Genomic DNA, 22,284 nt, shown 5'->3' on the forward strand with positions numbered 1-22,284 from the left:
GATCCCAGAACACTGAGTTCAGAGCCAGGCCTTAGATGACAACTAAAAACAAAATATATGGAAAAAAGCTTCATGTCTTACAGATTTTCCAGAAGCTCCCACAACCAATCACAAGTCACTTTTCTTCCAACCTGCATGGATTACAGCAGGCACTAAACTCAGGGCTGACGTCTGCTGGCCGCCAGCTCCTTGGTGCTGGCCGCTCCTCTGAAGGCCACCAGCCTGGGCTCCCTGGGGCTCAGAGGGGGTGTCACTGCACCACAGGGCCACCAGAAGGTGCTGTGTGAGCAGCCCTGCTGCCTGGGGCAGCTGAGTCCACTGGGCGGGGCCTGCCTCCTCTCCATCTGCTCCAACCAGTACCCTGCCCTGCCTCACCTGCCATCCTTCCCTCAGCCTCCTTTAGCCCCAGCTCCTGCCTCAGGTCACAGGAACTCCTGTCTCCACAGCCCATGGCTTCTGCTCTGTGCCCTGAGCAACTCAAGGCCAATTCCCGCTCCGACCCGTGGCCACTCCTCTGTCACCTTCAGTGGCTTCTCGGCTTCTACACACCCTCTGACTCCAGTGCTTCCCAAGGTGTGCTTGCAGTGGGTGTGTCTCACACAGCCTGCTGACCGAAGAGTCGAGTCGCGTCAGAATCCACACTGTGTGATTCCATCTACATGGCATCCTATAAATTATACGTTAGGTGGTGACATGGAGACTTCGTGTTCGATCCATTAAGCCATACAGTCAGGTGTTATGCACTTTGGGGCGTGTTTGCTATACTTTGCAATTTGAAGAAGTGTTTGAAAATGTGGGCTGCCCATCAGGAAATGCAGCTTCTTAGGCACGATTCTCATTTGTGGCTTTTGCCCAGCACATCTGTTCCTTCTTCCAGCGATAGTAGTGTCATTTTTCTTTGGAGCACAAGCCCTTCTCCACTCTCCACGGTCCTGGAGGTTTGGGTAGAAGGGGACTATGGAGGGAAGGAAAGCTCCAGTTCGATGGGCAGGGACTTCGGGGCTGTCTAAAAACGCTCACTTTCTTTTGAGATGCAGAAGTGTTTGGAGAAGAAGAGGATGCTCTGAAAGAGCCCTCTGACAGGCCCGTGGAGGGAGGCCTGGAGGAAGAAGCTGAAGGGGGCATGGGGGCTTAGGACACCTGGGCCCTGCAGGCCAATGTGGGTGCCTCGCCAGCCCCGCCGAGCCTGGGCTGCTCACCTGTAAAAGGGCTGAGCGCCCTCCGAGGTGGCCTGGAAACAGGCAGAGAAACGCCGGCACCTGGCATTCGCTAGACGAGCTGGTTACTGACTAGACGGCAGTGCAGCCGAGCGTCTAGCTCCGCACAGGGATGCAAGAGCAGGTCATTCTCGCTCCCCAGAACTGTCCCTCCCCTCCATTTGGTACCAAAGCTTCCCCTCCCCACCGTGGGCACGTGACCCAGGCTGGCCAATGACAGTCTCCAACCGCCAGGCACAGCGACTGGCTGTGGGGCGAGCAGAGGACCCATGCAGTGCCACATGCGGACGACAGAGAAAAGGAGGACCCTCTTTCCAGGGGAGTGGCTACCCTGGGAGCCACCACCTCTACGGCGGGTCTACAGCAGGGGGATGAGACCGGGCGACACAGACCAAAGATGGATGGACCAGTGGCACCCAACAGGCAATTCTGCCCCCAGGGGTCACTGGGCACATTTTGTCACATCTGACAGGGGTGCTGCTGGCATCTAGTGGGTGGAGGCCAGGGATACTGCTCAGCACCCTACAGTGACCAGGACGGCCCCAAGTGCCGACAGCGCTGAGGCGGAGAAATTCTGCCTTAATTCAAAACTGGACCAAACGAGCCTTTTGGGCACTTCCCTGCAGGGGTTATATTTGGGGGCCCCAGAGTCAACTGGTGACCTTTGAACCATGTGGATTCACAGGTCATTTCTCCCCAAAGTGGCCTTCCAGGGCCAACTGTGTCCCTAAGCAGCCACTTGGCAGTGCCTGGAGACATTCTCAGATGTCACAATTGCGGGGGAGGTCGGGGAGTGGCATCAAGTGGGTACAGGCCAGGGATGCTGATAAACATCCTAAATGCGCAGGACGGCCGAACAGCAAACAACGGCCCGCGCCAATGTCAACAGCGACAGCCGAGAAACTGAATAAGTAAAGGCCTTCCAGTTCCTGAGGCCGGGTTCCCTGGCTCCTGCCAACGCCACCACTTCTCCCGGCCTTGACAGCGAGAGCTGCGCCCCTCCCACCAGTTCTCCCCGCCCTGGCAGGCAAAGCGGCGCCCCTCCCACCAGTTCTCACGGCCCTGACGGCCAGAGCGGCGCCCCCCCACCAGTTCTCCCCGCCCTGACAGCCAGAGCGGCGCCCCTCCTACCAGTTCTTCCGGCCCTGACGGCCAGAGCGGCGCCCCTCCCACCAGTTCTCCCCGCCCTGACAGGCAGGGCGGCGCCCCTCCCACCAGTTCTCCCCGCCCTGACAGGCAGAGCGGCACCCCTCCCACCAGTTCTCCCCGCCCTGACAGCCAGAGCGGCGCCCCTCCTACCAGTTCTTCCGGCCCTGACAGCCAGAGCGGCGCCCCTCCCACCAGTTCTCCCCGCCCCGACAGCGAGAGCGGCGCCCCTCCCACCAGTTCTCCCGGCCCTGACAGCGAGAGCGGCGCCCCTCCCACCAGTTCTCCCCGCCCTGACAGCGAGTGCGACACCGTTCCCACCAGTTCTCCCCGCCCTGACAGGCAGAGCGGCGCCCCTCCCACCAGTTCTCCCCGCCCTGACGGCCAGAGCGGCGCCCCTCCCACCAGTCCTCCCCGCCCTGACGGCCAGAGCGGCGCCCCTCCCACCAGTCCTCCCCGCCCTGACGGCCAGAGCGGCGCCCCTCCCACCAGTCCTCCCCGCCCTGACAGGCAGAGCGGCGCCCCTCCCACCAGTCCTCCCCGCCCTGACGGCCAGAGCGGCGCCCCTCCCACCAGTCCTCCCCGCCCTGACGGCCAGAGCGGCGCCCCTCCCTCCAGTTCTCCCCGCCCTGACAGCCAGAGCGGCGCCCCTCCCACCAGTTCTCCCCGCCCTGACGGCCAGAGCGGCGCCCCTCCCACCAGTTCTCCCCGCCCTGACGGCCAGAGCGGCGCCCCTCCCACCAGTTCTCCCCGCCCTGACGGCCAGAGCGGCGCCCCTCCCACCAGTTCTCCCCGCCCTGACGGCCAGAGCGGCGCCCCTCCCACCAGTTCTCCCCGCTCTGACAGCGAGAGCAGCGCCTCTCCTACCTTCCCACACATTTGGAGCACTGGGCAGCTGGCTAAAATGCGGATTCTGATCCAGCATGGCCAGGGTAGAGCCTGAGACTCTGCATTTTCTCACAAGATGTTGCTGCCGGTCTGCGGACCACACTTTGAATATAGAAAAGGGACCGGGCTGAAGTCAGAAACCCAGGGAAGAGGGAGGGGTGCAGTGGGAGATCGGCACTGACATATACACACACTACCAGACAGTTAAGAACCTGCTGTACAGCACAGGGAACTCTACTCAGTGCTCTCTAATGGCCTATATGGGAAAAGAATCTCAAAAGAAGAAACGCGGGGAGCCAGGCGGGACTGGGGGCCAGAGACAGAATCACGGCCCAAGCAGATTAAGAAGCCGTGGTCAGGGGCTTCCCTGGGGGCTCAGTGGTTGAGAATCTGCCTGCCAATGCAGGGGACACAGGTTCGAGCCCTGGTCCGGGAAAATCCCACATGCCGCGAGGCAACTAAGCCCGTGCGCCACAACTACTGAGCCTATGCTCTAGAGCCCGTGAGCCACAACTACTGAGCCCACGTGCCACAACTACTGAAGCCTGCGCACCTAGAGCCCGTGCTCCGCAACAAGAGAAGCCACCGCAATGAGATGCCTGTGCACCGCAACTGAGAGTAGCCCCCGCTCGCCACAACTGGAGAAAGCCCGCGCGCAGCAATGAAGACCCAACACAGCCAAATTCATTAATTAAATTTTTTAAAAAAGAAGCCACGGTCAGAGGCAGGCAGGAGGGCAGGTGTCTTGGGGGCTGAGAAAGGAGAGCTCTGCGGAGGCGCGGTGAGCAGGTTCCAGGCTGGTCCCAGCCCTGGCTGCACAGCCCAATCACCTGGGGCCTTTCACAAAGGCCCCCAACCCCAGGTCCAGCCCGGAGTAGTTAAATCCGGGTCTGGGGGGCCCAGGTATCAGCATTTCTAAAGCTCCCCAGGTGCTTCCAAAGTGCAGCCTCTCAGGTGAGACCCTGAACCAGGCTGGGATGAGCCCATGAATCCCCTGGGGTCTTATTAAAATGCAGATTGTGATCCTGGAGGGGGGTTGGGGAAGAGGGCAGTCTTGGAGCTCCTGCCTTTGAAGAGTGTCACACCTCTACTCAAGGGCTGCATTACCAAGATCATCATCATGAACTTGTGATCCAGTGTAAACCCTTTCCCCCCAGCCCCTCCTCCTAGGGCAGCCAGGCCAGCTCCCCATCCACTCAGTTCTCTGACGCGGGAGGAAATCAGGACCTTAAAATGAATGCGGGGACGCCGGCCTGCCTTTATTCATGCCCTGGATCTCTGTGCACACAACACCATGACACTCTTCAAAAATGCAATCCAGGGCTTCCCTGGTGGCGCAGTGGTTGAGAGTCCGCCTGCCGATGCAGGGGACACAGGTTCGTGCCCCGGTCCGGGAGGATCCCACATGCCGCGGAGCGGCTGGGCCCGTGAGCCATGGCCGCTGAGCCTGTGCGTCCGGAGCCTGTGCTCCGCAACAGGAGAGGCCACAACAGTGAGAGGCCCGTGTACCGCAAAAAAAAAAAAAAAAAAAAAAAAAAAAAAAAAAAAATGCAATGCAATACAAATTCACAGCTAACTTCAAATTACACAGCAGACATGGGTCTCCCAATGTGCTGCTGTGGACAAAGAAAAAAAATTTCTTTTGCCATGCATGTTTCAGGCTATAGCAAACATCTGTTAAACATACCAGTATCTTCTGCCCCCACAATGCTCGCTCACACACACACACACACACACACACTCAGACACACACAAAGGGACTTATGGGACTCCATCAAGTAAACAAATATATGCATATGGGAGGCTCAGAAGAGAAAGAAACAGGCAGACACAGGGAGGAGGTGCCCATCCATGGCTCTCCCGGTGCCTCCTACCCAGCATTCCTGCCACAGCCCAAGGAAGTTAGAGGGAAGCCTTGACCTTGGTCGTTTCAGCCACAGTTGTAATACTGCCGCATGACTACACGCATGTGAACTGCCCTGGACACACGGCTCTGTCGTCCCCACCCAATTTCTAGAATAACTACTGTACCTGATGCTCCCAGTGCCCCACCCATATCCCTCAAGACCTTCCAGTGAGCTCCAGCTGATTCCCAGCTGTATGTGTGTGCCTGAGGTCACTGCCTCCGGCCCCGTGGAAGGTGGCTCTGCTGGCGTGGCACGCCTGAAGAGCATTACTGGGAGCAGGTATTAACCGATGTCTCGGGAACTGGTGCATAAATACTCCCACTCCCTCGCCCCCTGAATGGGGTCATTTCAAGGCATGTGTTTCATACCTGTGCAGAAAAGACTTAGCACTGCAGGCCAGAGACTGCTCTCTTCAGGAAGGCCTGCTGGCAAGGCTGGCCCTCGGCTGGCACCTGGGAACGTGGATTTCAGGAGGGTTGACACCATCCCCAGAACTGATAAGAATGGCTCGCGGTACCTAAACTGGCTGTCCAAATACTGTGACTGATACTGAACCCCTGCTCTCCTTCTGGGAGTCTGGAATTTTGATACAAGCTGGACAGAGAGTGCCTACAGGACCAGCCCCCCAACAGAAATCTGGGCACTGAGACTAACAGGCTTCCTGGGTAGAGAGCACTTCACCCGTGTTGCCTCAGCTCACTGTGGGAAAAGGAAGGGCATCCCTGTGGGACTCCACGGGAAGAGGACTCTGGCAGCCGGAGCCTGGTTTCCTCCAGACTTTGCCCCATCGCCTTTTCCCTTTGCTGATTTTGCTTTATATCCTTCCATCAGAGGAAGTCACAGCAGCGAAGACAACTATACACTGAGTCCCCTAGGTCCTCCCAGTGAACCCACAGGTGACTTGGGGAGCTCGTGACACTGCAAGCATCATTTCCTAGAGTTTCCAAAGCATGCAGTTAAGCTCCGGCTGCCCACATGGGGAGCTGCATTAACAGCCCAGGCTCTAACGGGTGCCTTCTTCTCCCAGTCGCCCCTCCCAGGGTCCCTGCAGCACCCAAGAAACGCCCTGCACCAGAATCCTCGTCTCAGGGTCTGCTTCTGAAAGAACCCAAATGAAGGCAGCATCGCAGGCCATTTTCTCTTTCTTCAACCAGGGATGCCTTTGCCTGCGTAAATCCCTGAGTGATGTTTACCGCCCGGTACAAATGGGCAAAATCTTCGTGACCTAGGGCTAGGCAGAGGTTTTAGGGATGACACCAAAGCACGACCCTTAAAAGAAACCAAATGGGTAAGTTGTACTAATGGGCAAAGTAAAACCTGCCATCCATGCAAGAACGCAGGAAAACTCCCTGATACACTTTATTGATTGCAACAGGTGACCTGGCAAATCGGGAGGGCTGGGTCCCTGTCCCGCGTGCAGACATTCAGCTTCAGCAGCTCTGGGGCAAGGCCCGAGAATCTGCATTTCTTACAAGCTCCCAGGAAGACTGCTGCTGCTGCTGGCCCGCAGACCGGGCTTTAACAACCAGGGGCCCTTATAACCCTTCATTCCACTCCTGTTCCCCACTCCATTTCCTTCCCTGCATCCTTCCCGTCGTGTTTTAATTACTACTATTTTGATTATAGATCTTACTTATAAACTGGAATCATTGTTTCAAAGCTTGCTGCCTCTGAGCTCCTGAGGGCAGAGGCCTGCGTTACTCACCCCCATCTACCATCCGCACCTTTGAGGCAGTGTTTGCTGAGCCTGCTGTACAGTTACAATATCCGTTAACCCTAAAAAGCTCCACCCACCGCATACACGATCTCTCCTCCACAAGGAGCATTATTAAAACTACATCCATCTAGACCTAGACATGATCACACTCAGTGAAGTAAGTCAGACAGACAGAGACAAATACCATATGACATCACCTATATGTGCAATCTTAAAAAATGATACACGTGGGGCTTCCCTGGTGGCGCAGTGGTTGAGAGTCCGCCTGCCGATGCAGGGGACACAGGTTCGTGCCCCGGTCTGGGAAGATCCCACATGCTGCGGAGCGGCTGGGCCCGTGAGCCATGGCCGCTGAGCCTGCGCGTCCAGAGCCTGTGCTCCGCAACGGGAGAGGCCACAACAGTGAGAGGCCCGCGTACCGCAAAAAAAAAAAAAAAAAAAAAACAACCAAAAAAAATGATACACACGTGAACTTCCTTACAAAACAGAAACAGACCCACAGACACAGAACACAAACTTACGGTTACCAAAGGGGAAAGGGGGAGGGAGGGATAAATTAAGAGTCTGGGATTAAAATATGAAATAGATAACCCACGAGGACCTACTGTATAGCACAGGGAACTCTACTCAATATCTTGTAATAACCTGTAATGGAAGAGAATGTAAAAAAAAGAATACATATATTTACGTATATACGTATAACTGAATCACTTTGCTGTACACCTGAAACTAACACAACATTGTAAATCAACATTTAAATAAACATTTTTTTAAAAAACAAACAAAATTACATCCATCTAGAGATAGAAAACGTTATCAAGCAGTCAGCTCAATGCTTGAGACATCACCGCACAGGCACACTCAAAAATACATACAAGAAAGATAGCTTACCTGTGAGGATACACAGGACAAAAAGAATACGAAAACCATACTCAAGTCACTAGACGTGAAAATGAGAGGTTGGGACACGTCTCTTTGACTGCATCGCCTTTCATATGCACCATGGTCTGCAGTTTTATCCTCTGTAGCAACGCGAGTCTGAAGGGCATGCCTTGCTTTCCCCTCCTAGGTTCGGGGGGTTTCTTTAACTGCTCGATTCATCCTGATGATTCCCTTATTACTTTTCACCCAGGAAAAAAGCTGGGCTGACAAATATAGACAGATCTCTTCCTCGGTGCCGCCGGCCAACATCTTGGCTGACACCCAACCACAGGCATCTGACCCAGAATCTTGGGAGCCCAAAGAAGTGGACTTTGGACCCATCACAGCGGGAAGCAGGGTAGCAGCACCAAGAGTTGGCAGCCCCTTTAGCAGCCCGATGAGCCAAACCCTACTTCACATTTCTTATCCAAGTGGAGGAGGTCACAGGGAAATTGGTTTAAAACTCCCTTTAAATTCTCTCAAGAAATTTCTCTGAAATACGTTTTCATTTGTGGCCCAGAACTTTTACTCTAGGAAATCCTGTTCTACAGGATTTAAACTACGAGACTACAAGCCCACAGATACAAGAAGCTCAGCGAATCAGTACACCCCAAGCACCCAAATAAATAATAGAATAAAACCACACTAAGGAGTGGCATAATCAAATTGCTAAACCCAGTGAAAAGGCGGATATCTTAAAAGCAGAAAAAAAGACACCTATATACAGAGAAAACTATGTGACTAGACACAACCACAAGGATGAACAACCTACCACTACATACACTCACTGACAAGGATGAAATTCACAAACCCAATGTCAAGGGAAGGCCAGACACAGGAACACGAGTCCATTAAAACAAAGTTCCAAATAAGCAAACCGAATGTGTGGAGTTAATCAGGACAGCAGTTACCCTTGGGCTGAGGAGTGACCAGAACGGACATGGGGGTGGCTTCTGGTGGCTGGTCACGTTTTTTCTTTTTCTTTTTTTTTTAATATTTATTTAGTTAGTTAGTTAGTTGTGCCGGGTCTTAGTTGCAGCTCGCCAGCTCCTTAGTTGCAGCACGTGGGCTCCTTAGTTGCGGCGTGCGAACTCTTAGTTGCGGCATGCATGTGGGATCTAGTTCCCTGACCAGGGATCGAAGCCGGGCCCCCTGCGTTGGGAGCAAGGAGTCTTAACCACTGTGCCACCAGGGAAGTCCCACTTCCTGTTTCTTGATCTGGGCACTGGTTACCCAGGTGTGATCACTTTGTGAAAATTCATCAAGCTGTACACTTACACTTTACACACTTTTCTGCACATATATTTCAATAAAAGATTTATTACTCAAGGCAACCCAGAAGACCCATCAACTAGAATTAAATCTCACCGCCATACTGTACAAAAGTTAGATTTTTTAGTTGGCATGCTGCAACACTTCTCTCAAGCACCTGTGAACTACTTTCTTTCTGTTTTAAAATACCTACCTAGAAAAACTGATCTCCCACTGAAATAATTCATGTCCAAAGTCTAAACCCTCTGACCGAGCAAAGGCACTGGGGTTGGCAAACCCACCATGACATGGGCTCCAAGCTGCATTACAGGCCGGAGCACGTTTCACTGGTGCAGGGAGAAAAGGGAAGATGCTCCCAAAGCAAGTGACATCCCAGATTTGCAATGCTGGGTGCTTGAAGTGACAGCAGACATCCAGACCCCACTGGCATTTGCGGGCTAGTGGAGATTGAAGTCTCCAGGCTATGAAAATCCACAGGGAAGTAGACATTTTCCTGAAATATACACAGTTGTCCATTTACTTAAATCAGTACACTGGAGCTCATCATCAATATGCCCTAACTTACACTCAATAACCTAAATCGTGCATGGAGCTCCTCTCCTCCCCAGGTGTTATTATCTAGAATGCTACATAACAAACTACCTCAGAACTCAGCAGCTTAAAATCATACACATATAATCTTACACAGTATCTATGGGCTGGGGATTCAGGAGCAGCTTGGCTGGGTCTTTCTGGTTCGAGGTCTCTCAGGAGGTTGTCGCCCAGGGCCGCAGGCATCTGAAGGCAAGGCAGTGCTGGCTGTTGGCGTGAGGGCTCAGTTCCACTGCACCCTGCGCCTCCACGGGACTGCTTGAGCGTCCTCAGGACATGGCAGTCAGCTTCCTCTAGAACAAGTGCTCCATGGGAGCGAGGTGGAAGCAGCCGTCTCTTATGACCTAGCCTGGCGAGTCACACGCCGTCCCTTCCAGCGCACCCCGCCGGTGGCAGTCAGCCCTGAGGGACTCAGTGTGGGAGAGGCTGCACCTGGCCATGAACACAGGAGGCAGTCATCGGGCCCGTCCTGGAGGCCAGTTCCCCCACTAGTCAAAGCTCCTCCCCTCCCCTCGCCATCTCACCTGAAACCCCAGCAACTTCAAATTCATTTGAGATGATGGAGTCTCGCTTTCAAGATGCAGACACCTTTAGGCGGGTGACAGGCCACGCTTCATCCACCCCCTCTAGCCAATGCTCCAGCCACCGCACGGCGCTCCCCAGGGGGGTTAGGCCCAGCAGCGCTGACACTGAGATGAGCCCCCTGGTGGCCACGTGGCGAGAGGCCGAGGGCCACGGCACCCTCGGGCGTCCCCAAGAGAAGAAAGCTCAGACCGCAGGATGCGCAGAAAGAGACGTGAGAATTAAAGTTTGTCAGCTTCAAAATGGTGCCTGGAGAGGGCACAGAGGCGGAGGGTCACTTCTACCTCCCCCTCCTGCTTCCCCCTTGGCCCCTGCCCAGCACCCAGCCCTCCCGCACCCCTTCTGCCCCCCGAGGCTGGCGAGCTGGTGCAGGGCGCGGCCGCCCTCCGTGGCACAGTTCCTGTGGCCCCAGGGCTGCGCGGCTATGTGTCCCCTTTCGGAACATGGCCTGCGTGCTGGGAAGCGGCCGAGGCCAACTGCACACGGCCTCCGGTGACGCAATGGACTCTGTTCTCACATCCCCCCCACCAGAGGGCAGGGAGATGGCCATGAGTTCTCCGCGTTCCCGGCACCCAGGGCCAAGGATGGAGACCGTCCCCAAAACCCCCTCCTCACAGTAATAAGAACAACAACGACTCTGTACAGGGCTCCCGTCCTAAGCGCTTCACACGCATCCGCCACCAGGGCTCCTGACACTCTCTGAAGTAAATGCCGTCACCCTCAGGCCCACGTTACAGATCAGCAAACTGAGGCAGAGGGGAGGTTAGGTCTCAAGCCCAAGTCCCACAGACAGTGAGCGGGGAGCCAGATTCCCACCGGGGCCCTGAGGGCCCTTCCTCTTGGGTCGTGAGAGGACTGAACACGCCTCGTTCCTCTCGGGACCCAAGAGCTACCTGCTTCCACGGAGAGGGCACTGCTCGCCAAGCCTCTCCTAAACTGCGCGGAAAGCGCTCAAGTAAAGGCTGCTGGGTTACCGTCCAACCTCCCGGGTGGGCGATGGCTCGTGTGCCCCGGAAAACACCGCTGGATTAGTTCACCTGGGTTGCCCTGACCAACCCCACAGGCCAGGTGGCTCAAATGGCAGAAACTTCTTGTCTCCCAATGCTGGAGGCCAGAAGCCTGAGATCCAGGCGACAGTACGCCTGGATTGGTTCCTTGGGGGCTGTGAGGGCAGGATCCGTCCAGGCCTCTCTCCCTGGCTGGTAGACGGCCGTCTTCTCCACGCGCCCCTTCACACCCTCTTCGCTCTGCGCCTGTCTGTGCAGAAACCTCCTCTTCTTATAAAGACCCCAGTCACACTGGACTGCGGCCACCCTCATGGCCTCGTTCTAAGTTGATTACCTCTATAAAGATCTCGTCTCCAAGTAAGGTCGTATTCTGAAGTACTACGGATTAGGACTTCACCCATGTGAGCTCTGAGAGACACAGTATCGGCCCATAACAGCGGCTGAAGACGATGCCCGTGAGAAACGCCGCGGTGTCCCTCCCTCTCCTGGGACCTCTGCAGACCATCTTCCTCCGCAACAATCTACTTCCTGCTCATGTGGGCTACTCCCCCTCGTGGATGAAAACAATGTCACAGACACTCACAACTAGCATCTCCGTGAAGGTTAAATGCACGGAGTCCTCCAATGCAGCCTAGAGGCGTCCTTCGCAGTGTCCTCAGAGCAAGGCCACAGCGGGAACACGGCCACGGGGTGGCTTCACCGTATTCCAGCGGGGCTACCAAGGTGAGGGCTGAATGTCAGTCAACTCCTATGTTTTGGGCAAAAGGCAGGCTGGTGGGAGGCCTGACGGAGCTAAGAGGAAAATAATGTGTCTGGGATCGCTGCGGTGGCCCCTCTCGTCCTAACCCAACCAGCACCTCCAAGGGCTCCGGTGGATGGAAACAATAAATTTTACACTGACCATCGCGACCCAGAAGGGAGGCTAAGATCCCGGCAGGAGGTAAGCTCCGGCCACCCCCAGAGACGTGGTAAAAAGTGCGGGGCGAGCCCAGGAGAAGCAACAGCAGCCGCGAGAAACGAGTCAGCAGGTCCCCGGGCACCAGGGCAAGGAACAGGCCTCCCGAGGGGATTAACAGAACTCCGCGTGTCTGTGTCACGCTCCCTCCAGCCAAACCCCACCCCCACCCCCGGATCAGCGCTGCCGCTGGTGGGAGCGGGCCCCGCAGCATCCTCGGGGGGTCGAGGGCCCGGCCTAGCCCGCGGGGCTCTCCCCGCACGGGACCCCAGGAGGGGGACAGTCACCTCCAACGGGGAAGGCTCTGGCCTCAAACTTCCATCAGTCCAACCGACGGCCAGCTCCCTGCTCTCAGGACCGGCACAAGGACCTGCACGGGAGGCCTCGGCGACAGTGGACGGTGGGTGAGCCAGGCTGACCAGCACGGGGTGTGGCGTAGCCCTCCAGACAGAGAACAGCCAGTTCAGAGGGAAAGAGGCAGGCGGCGGGCTCAAGGGCCTGCGAGAAAGCTCGAGCGACTTCATCCACAGCAGGAGGCCGGAAGGGGAGCCTTTCCAGTGTCGTATGTGGAATACGAGAGCTGTCGCCTCTGCTGTCCCTGCGAACTGCCGCCCGTCACTGGTGACACGGTCCTGACAGGTGCGGCAGGTGGCCTCCAGCTCGAGGCGCTGTAATCACACACTCACAGTGTGACCTGACCACACGTGCTCCTCTGATGTCCAAGGCCCGCCTGGCTCCGAGCACGACGTGGCTGCTAAATGAGTTAACGGCACGGTCCTCTAAGCTACAGCTCACCTGGCCACCCAGGTCACCGCTCGCGTGGCCACCGTCCCCACCTCCTCGCTGGCCACCCTGCGCTCTCCCACCTCTGACTCTTCTCCTTACAGCAGTCACAGCCATCCTTTCAAACACAAGTCCAGAAGTGTCACTCTCCCACCCAAGAGCACCCAGTGGCTTGCCATCGCACCTAGAGTCACCAGGGTTGGTGCCACTCCTTCCGAGTCCCCACAGGGTCCGCCCAGCCACCCTTCCAAGCACCTCTCCCACCACGCTTCTCTGGGTGGCTCTTCTCTGGACACGCCCACCTCCTTGCTGCCTCGCCTCAGGGCCTTTGCACTGGCTGTTCCCTCAGCCCGAGCTCTCTGCCCCCTCGATGTTCACGTGGCTCCCCCTCAGTCCCTGGTCACATGTGAGCCCTCAGACGGGCCTCCGTGACCGCCCTGTCTAACCAGGGTTCTGAATCCACCACTGCCCACCCTCCGCCTCCCGCTGTATTTCATGCGACAGCACAACCTATCAGTTACCTTCTCTTTCCTTGACTTGAATGTCACTTCCACCGAGGCACGAACCTTGGCCATTTGGTTCCACGGTAAACCCCAGTACCCAGACTGGTAGGTCTCAACCGGGGGCAATTGTGCCCACCAGGGGACACTTGGCAATGTCTGGAGTTCAGCTGTCACAAGTGGGGAACGGTTGCAACCCACATCGAGTGGGTGGAGGCCGGGGACGCTGCTAAACATCCTACAGTGCACAGGACAGCCCTCACCACAGAGAATCATCCAGCCCGAGAGCCCATAGTGTCCAGGGTGAGAAACCCTGGCCTAGACACACAGCAGGGACCCAACAGATACTGGGTGAATAAAGAAGTAAATGAGGGAGTGAGTGAATGAATGAATGAATGAATGAATATAAAGGCTCACGTCTCATGGAAACGCCTCTGTAGTCCTCAGGATATCGGTGGTCTTTTCTCAGGGTACTAACATTTCACTTAATTTTTCATCCAACGAATATTTAATGAGCACTTACTCTGCCACGTGCTATGTGCTGGGTTTACAGTGGTGAACAAAGCACACACGGTTCCTTCCCTCACAGAGCCTATAGTGCAAAAAAGAACATTCTGTACAAGGCATCTGGGGGGGACCTGGGCTGTTCCCCAACTCTGTCGCCACTGGTCACGTGACCTTGGACAAGTCACCTGACTTCTCGGGACATCTCTTGGTCATATGTAAAATATAAGGGTTGCTTTGATTTTTGAAGCTAGCTAGCTTCCAACATCTAAATTCTATGCATTTAATTAATCCCAGAGGTCTTTTCCTGTTTGGCATTGTTACATTGGCATAATACCACAAGCATTGATTACAAAAGCTTGAGGAATCCACACACCCATCAAGAGGGGACTGGTTAAGTAAACTTGCACACCGTCCACACTCTGGAACATGCTGTGAGCGAGCTGATGTACAACAGCTTCCAAACAGCAGGACTAAGAGAAACGAGGTCTATCAAGTACATTACTCTCCCAAGTACTTTCACAAGAAAATGGAATGAATGAATGAATCAGTGCTACATGATACAACACAGCTGAATCTCACAATCACGCTCAGTGCAGAAGCCAGACATAAGCGTGTACAGATCATAGGACTCCAGGTATATGAAGTTCAAGAACAGGCGAAAGGAAACTGTGCTGACAGACATCAGCATGGTGGTACCCTCCAGCCAGAGGATTTGACTAAAGGAGGGCAAGATGAGGCCCTGTGGGAGTACCAAGAATGTTCTCTTCAGTTGGTCAAAACCAACTGAATTAAGATCCATGCATTTCATTCCATGTAAATTACATCCTAGTGAAGAAAAAAGAAAAAGGAAAGTGCTACGTACATTCTACAGACGGATGTATTTGCATAGACATTTTCTGAAACAGTATATAAGACAGTTATCAGTGGTTGCCTTTGGAAGTGGGATGGGGGACCGGGAATGGGAAAGAGACTTTGTTTTCTTTCCATAGCCTTTATCCTGCGTGACATCCTCCCAGAAAGCATCTATTACTATTTCGATGGAGAACAAGTCATTCAAAAACTACTTATCACTCTCTAGAAAGGAAACCACCCCTGCCCTTAGAAAGGACAACTTATCTCTGGCCAGCCCCTGACAATACAGTCAAGCAAGGCTTTGATAATAAGGCCACCACACGTCAGAATTTGCAGAGGGCTCATACACACCCACCCTCCTCGCCACTAACTAATCCCCCTGGGTCTGGTTTGGGAGGGTGCAGGGCTGGAGGGCTGTTGGGCAAGCTGGGAACCTCCGGGCCAGCAGGTCTCACCTGGGGCCTCAGGTTCGTGCGGTCAAGGGCACCTGGAGCTCAGGTTAAGAATGCTCCCCTTGGGGCTTCCCTGGTGGCGCAGTGGTTGAGTCCGCCTGCCGATGCAGGGGACACGGGTTCGTGCCCCGGTCCGGGAGGATCCCACATGCCGCGGAGTGGCTGGGCCCGTGAGCCGCTGAGCCTGCGCGTCCGAAGCCTGTGCTCCGCAACGGGAGAGGCCACAACAGTGAGAGGCCCGCGTACCGCAAAAAAACAAAAAACAAAAAGAATGCTCCGCTTGGGCTTCACCCTCAGATCTCAATCAGAATCCCTCACATGTCCAAGAGTCTATATTTCTTTTCTACCTTCTTCTGAATTTTCTATTGTGCACATTTTCAAATACACAGCACATTATGGAGAAGAGTCCAATTAATAACACCAATCAGATTCAACCAGTGTTCCTATTTGACTGTATTTGCCTCTTCTCGCTCTCTCTCCATTCAATTGAACCGTTTAAAAGTAAATTATTGTGGTTCTCAAAGTGTAGTCTGGGAACACCATGAGGTCCCCAAGGCCTTTTAAGGGAGTCCATGCTGCCAAAAACATTCTTATAATAATTGTACATTTTTATTTGCCTTTTTCCATTCTCATTCGAGGGTACAGTGGAATTTTCCAGAGGCTACATGACATGTGATACTGCAACAGACTGAATGCAGAAGCAGGTTTGAGAATTCATCTGTCTTCTATTCAGCCATACATTAAAAAGATCTCCAAAAATGTTAAAAAAAAAAAACACTTTAAAAGTAACTTATTGCTCTCATTGACACTTCACCCCTAACTACTTCAGCATGCATCACTGAAAAATAAGAGTCCTGTACATATACACGTGTTAGTTATCTACTGCTGTGTAACAAATTACCCTGAAACATGGCAGCAGGAAACAACCATGTCTCCTCTCACTGTTTCTGTGTCAGGAATGAGGAGTGGCTGAGCTGGGTGCCTACCACACCACAAGCTTATGGCATCTAATCAAATTTACAACAGTCTCCTCGCATGATCTAGGAGGCAGGCACATAAAAATAACCCAGGTGTCCCCAAAGCCTATTACTGACGTTTGTTCAAGCCAGGATCCAATCAAGGGCACAAGTTATAGCTGGTTATTGTCATGGACTGAATGTATCCCCCAGAATTCATATATTGAAATCCCAATCCCCAATGTGATGGTATTAGGAGGTGGGGCCTTTGGCAGGTGATTAAGTAATGAAGATGGAGCACTCAGGATGCAACTAGTGCCCTTATAAGAAGAGGCCAGAGAGCTCTCTTCCCACCATGCGAGGACACAAGAAGGCAGCCATCTGCAATGCAGAAGAGAGCCCTCACCAGAACCCAGCTATGCGGGCACCCTGAGCTCAGACTTCCAGCCTCCAGAACTGTGAGAAATAAATGTCTGTCGTTGATGAGCCACCCGGTGTGTGGTATTCTGTCACAGCAGCAGGGCTGCCTAGGATAGTGATTCCATCGCTTAAGTCTCATTTGATGGAGGATCCGCCTCCATTTTCTTTTTTAACTTATTTATTTTATTTATTTATTTTTGGCTGCATTAGGCCTTCCTTGCTGTGCAGGGCCTTTCTCTAGTTGCGGCGAGCGGGGGCTACTCTTCCTTGCGGTGTGCAGGCTTCTCACTCCAGTGGCTTCTCCTGTTGCGGAGCACGGGCTCTAGGCGTGCGGGCTTCAGTAGTTGTGGCACATGGGCTCAGTAGTTGTGGCTCACGGGCTCTAGAGCGCAGGCTCAGTAGTTGTGGCGCACGGGCTTAGTTGCTCCGCGGCACGTGGGATCTTCCAGGACCAGGGCTCAAACCCGTGTCCCCTGCATTGGCAGGCGGATTCTTAACCACTGCGCCACCAGGGAAGCCCTCCTCCTTTTTCATTTTCTTTCACATCATTGACTGGGTGCAGAGACAGCGCCCAATGACCCACATAGCGTGCCAAGCCATTCTGGGGACAAGCTACCTGGCCGGCTGTGGGCGCCACCTGTAAAGAAAATGGCTGGAAGTGGACAAAGGAGGCTGCCTGTGCCCCGGCCTCTGCACACTGGCTCCTTCTCGCTAAAGAACCAACCCTCCCCCAGGCGAGCAATTTTTATGGGGCCAGGAAGAGGCAGAGAGAGTGAGCTGAGGGCAAGGGTACTGGGGGAGGGGCACACCACAGTCCCAGGCCCGTGGGAGGGAGAAGGATAATTGTTTGATTATAAGCTCCCTCCCCCAAACCCACTACACATAGCCCATGCCTCGCAATGCCACTGCCATGACTGCTTCCTGTCTCCCGGGAGTTTCCAGCTTGCTGACCCTCTTACATCCATCTGATCCCCCCAAGAGCCAAAGAAGCAGGACCAGCAAGTACAGTAGCCCCATTTACATTTTCGGCAACGGTTCCAAGGGGTGAAGTGGTGCAGCAAAAGCCGCTCTCTGAAGTGTCAGAGCCAGACCTTTAGCGGCCAGTCCTACACTGGAGCGTAAAGCGCGTGACCGTGACGGCCACAACGGGCACCAGCACCCGCGTTACCTCACTCCCTCCCCTCGACACCTCCACACGGGTCCTATTCCCACTTTTGCAGATAAGGATGGGGACCCTGGTCTGTCCCAGTTCCCGACACGCTGGTGTACTGCGCGTGCTCTTCCCTCCTTCCCTGACACGCGGGCAAGCTGGCTTCCCAGCTACGACTGGTACACAAAACACGCCTCCCCTTTCCGACTGAAGCTACTTCTGGAACCCCAGAGCATAAAAAAGTCTCTGCATTGACAACGTCATGAAAGGGAATCGGATCTCTGACCAAGGGCTCAGCATGAAACAAATCATAGGAAAATGAATTCTAGAATACCAGAGCCAGAACATCTAAGATCGTCCAAATCAGTGGTTCTCAACCAGGCGCAATGGAGCCCCACGAGGGAACAAGTGGCAGGGTCTGGAGACATTTTTCATTGTCACAACTTGGGGGGCGGGGGCCACTGGCATCTAGTGGGTGGAGGCCAGTGATGCAGCTCAACAAACATCCTCCAGAGCACAGGACGGTGCCCACAACAAACAGATTTATCCAGCCCCAAACGTCAATAGTGCCAAGGCTGAGAAACCCTGATATAAATTCCTTGGTCACTCTGGGGACAAGAAAACTGACTCCCAAAGACACAAAGTGACTTGTCCCAGGTTCCACAGTCCCAAAGCCAGAAGTGGAATCAGGTCTCTACTACATCTGTCTCTCATCTGCTCTGTCTAGGGTTGGGCTGGGGGACAAGGGAAGGTAGGGGCCTGAGGACCTTGACTCTAATAGCCAACCTGAACCAAATGAAGAAAACTGCAGTAAATTAATTACTGAATTACTGCAGCAACACATCAGGGTGTCCAAACGCTGAAAGAAATGCCTTATTTAATTATCAACTAAAATACCATTGCCTTACAGGTCCTCCCACAGTTGCTGGATGGGTCAAATGATCCGTGGTGTGAGTTCCAATACAATTCAGTGATACCACGGCTTCCAGAGGGGTCACGTTTTACAGGAAAGAACGCCACATTCTCCTCCTAAGGGTACCCACACATGTCCTGGCCTCGGGTCGTATGCGAACCAGAGAAAGGAATGTAAACACAGGCCTGAACTCTCAAAAGAGTCCATTAAAATCCCACCTTCCTGTCCTGCTAAAATTGAAGTCAGCTGATCCCTCCTCCATCTGCCACTGCGTCATCAAGCCCCTTCTTTCAGCAAGCAAATTACTTAGCAATGGAATTAAAAAGAACACTGGAAATTCATGGCTTTTGGTGTTCATTTCCAGCTCCACCCCCTTCTAAAGACCTTTTTGTTCTTAACAGATGTAGCTGGTTTGCACTCTCCTACACGCACATTGGAAGCTTTATTTTATTGGATACTGTTATTTTTTAATCTATTTAAAACACCCGGAGAAAACAAACACATTTCTGACATATCCCCTTTAAATGCCGGAACCTTGCAAAATAATGCCAAACAATTTAGACCGCACATCTAGCTCTTCAAATGCTAACCAAGAAGTTTCCATTCCATTTCAAGCAAAGCAGCTTGGCTTTGAAAGAAATCAGGCTGACCACTGAGGACAAACCCCTGTAAGGAGAATCAGTAAATGTGTCATTATTTAAGAAGCACAATGACCGTCGGTAGACAGTTATCTTTGACGAGCAGCCCCTGTCTCTCCTTACAGTGCCTGTACTGTGATCATTCCTGATTTTTTTCCCCTCCTGTGAAAGAGGCCCGGGTCTTTCAGTCTGGCCCGTGCCCACTTTCCCAGGGTGCGCCTGCCAAGACCCAAGTCACGCGTGAGCCTGCAGCAACCGCCCTCCGCGCCCCCCTGCTGCCTGGTGCCTGCAGCAGCCGCAGCAGCCAGAAACCCCACTTTCGCCGACGGTCTGCAGGGGCTCCTCCTGCAGAGTCCCTTACCTGCAGTGCCGCATGGCGCAGGCCGGTCGCCCACCTGCACCGCATCCTAGAGCATCCTTTCTTCGGCTCAACGGCTGCGAGCGCGCTGACGTCACCGGGAGGCGGGCCCACGCCGCCACGTGACGCCCTCGGGGCGAGGAGGGGAGGGGGGCGGGGGAAGACCCTGGAAGTCCCTGTAGGCGAGGAGCGAGTGGCCGGGAAGCCTCGCTCTGGCCTCCTTTCAGGGCGGTGTGTTTGGTGTGGGCAGCTGGCCTAGCCTTCCACCAACTGTGGGAAACAAACGGCACACAGAAGGGGAGACCCAAATGACTCCAGGCTCCACGCAGGTAATAGGATTTCAATAAGGGGATTAGTAATGAAAGGAAATAATTTAGTCTTTTATTTTGAAGAAGTCTTTATCAAATGCAATGGAGAACTAAATAAATAAATCTATTTTGTGCAAATCAAAATGACAGTTAAAATACAGAATGCATATACATATTTTGCATAGAGGGTCCATGTTTCAAACCGTATATCAAATACATTAATTTGAAGCATATTCACTGTGGAATGTAATACTAATTGCACTGATGAATAATGCTTGTAATTACTCTCAATACCTGCATTCCAATATCAACGTGTTTTTGCCGAAGAAAACAACAGTGACACCACGTAGTTATACTTCTTACTTGAACATTTGACTGTTTAAAGTAAAGCGCTAGTGCATGAGCACGGTTGTACTTGTGTCTTTTCCTAAATCTTCTGGCAAAGAATTTGATCTCTCAGACATGAAAGTTAATTCGCAATAACTCATTATTATACGTTTTCTAATTTTTATCACATTCTGCGAAAGTGAGTCATCTATTAAAGAAAATATGTACAATGTCAGTATTTCTCATTCACAACTGAAACAGCCTTGCCTAGACGGACTTAGAAAATTCCAACTGTGATCATTTCATAAATTTGAAATGGCATATTTCAGACTTAAACTGTGAAGATATCAAGTTTCTTGCCAAACCACATAAACGTTTTTGAAATGTGAAAGAGCAAAAGCAGGAACTGTTTTTATTTGTATTCCAGTTTCATATAGATTAGTTTCCTTTCGTTTGAGTTCAAATTGCAATTTTAACATTCCCTTCGCTGGCGCCCCTGAAAGAGATGTGAAATGGGTTGTTTCACAAGCAGGCCAGGGTTACTTACTTGCTATTTATTGCGGCAGCTTTCATGTCCTTCTATATTTAACCCCGGGCCCTTTTACCACCATCCCCTCCTGATTAACCACATTTCTGTTCAGAAGGTCAGTCTCTAATTGGGGGCTAAATAATGGCCCTTGTCTCGCACAGCGATCGATTATTTTCAACTCGATTTGAAAAATCAACAAAGTGGCCGTACAGTATTCCAGGTCCTTCCTCTCATTTGTTTTTCTGAGTGATAAGCAACTTACCTTTTGCTTTCAGATTCCTGAGACATAAAATTTAAATGCTACCGAAATCCCCTGCTCCAGTGGGTTGAGGGTCCGCTTAGAGAAAGAAACTGACAAGCTCATTTTCCTGCCGGAGGCAAAAGCCGATTTCAGCCTTCGGCGCGCGGGGCGGGCCCCCACTACCCGGAGCCAAGAGCCAGGCTGCGAGCGTCACGTGCTCCGTCCAGCCACTCAGCCCTGCCCGGCAGGCTGGGTCACCTCGGCTCTGGAGGCCGGCCCTTCCAAACCTCATACAGTCGGTTCCTCCGGGTGCACAGAGAACCCCCGCGTCCCCGACACGGGACGCGCTGCCCGCTGGGGTTGGGCTGCCGGGACTACGGTGGTGGGAGTTCCAAGAATCGACGGGAGCTGGGACGCGGGGCGGTCTATAAAATGCCCTCCGAGGTCCGAAGTGACTTGCTCTGTGTTCCGGCTCGGCGGAAATGACTCAAGCAGAGGCACCTTCCTCGTCGTGGGGCGATTTTTTTGCCAGTAGGTTTCACCTTTTCTTCTCCAGGTGATTGTTCAAGTGTGAAGAACATTATAGCAAACAGGCAATTAAGGAAAAGCCTATAAAACTGGGGCGCACAGTTTTCAACAGAATGAGATCACTTCCGACATCCTCCACCTCCACCCATGAAACTGTCCCTTTGGCAAGGACTTAAAAAAAAAGATTACCCCCCCATAAGAATGTAAATTGAACAGTCTTCCTGGTGGGCAGTTTAGCAATTCCTACCAAAAACCTTGCAAATATGCACGGGTTGAAACATAGTGGCCCCGACAGCTATTGCTGTCATTTGCTCCAGGAACTAGCCTCATTAGGAAAAAAGGAAAGGAACGGAAAGAATCGTGAAAGGAAGAATTGCTGCAGTATTATTTATGACCTCAAAGCACCAGCAGCAAGTTAAGTGGCCAGAAACAGAGGATTGGTTAAGTTTATAAGACATCGGTACAACACAAGAATTAAAACAGATATGGTAACAGATACTTTTCGCCATGGAAGGACATTCACGGTGTCTTATATGAGAAAAAGCAAGCTGCAAAGCATTATGTGCTGAATGATCCGACGAATGTATGTAGGTGTTGAAGGGAAGCAGAAGATGCCACC

The 22,284-nt window shown here is 53.0% G+C and overlaps 1 protein-coding gene across 3 annotated transcripts in view; it reads right to left on the reverse strand.

The window, feature by feature from the left end:
• CLCN4 (chloride voltage-gated channel 4) overlaps window positions 1–21,395 on the reverse strand; it is a 78,512-nt gene extending 57,117 nt beyond the window's left edge. Inside the window, exons 1-2 of one of the 3 annotated variants that reach the window (XM_060136809.1) lie at window positions 21,159–21,394; window positions 19,736–20,002 (exon numbers count right to left, since the gene is read on the reverse strand). The gene's annotated coding sequence lies outside the window, so the exon portion shown is untranslated. Of the gene's footprint in view, window positions 1–1,199; window positions 1,238–19,735; window positions 20,003–21,158 lie in introns of those variants that run through there. The other 2 variants (XM_060136810.1, XM_060136811.1) reach the window with 2 other exon arrangements.
• Window positions 21,396–22,284: the final 889 nt, after the last annotated feature.

The sequence above is a fragment of the Lagenorhynchus albirostris genome, chromosome X (genome assembly GCF_949774975.1).
Source record: "Lagenorhynchus albirostris chromosome X, mLagAlb1.1, whole genome shotgun sequence".
Lineage (NCBI taxonomy): Eukaryota > Metazoa > Chordata > Mammalia > Artiodactyla > Delphinidae > Lagenorhynchus > Lagenorhynchus albirostris.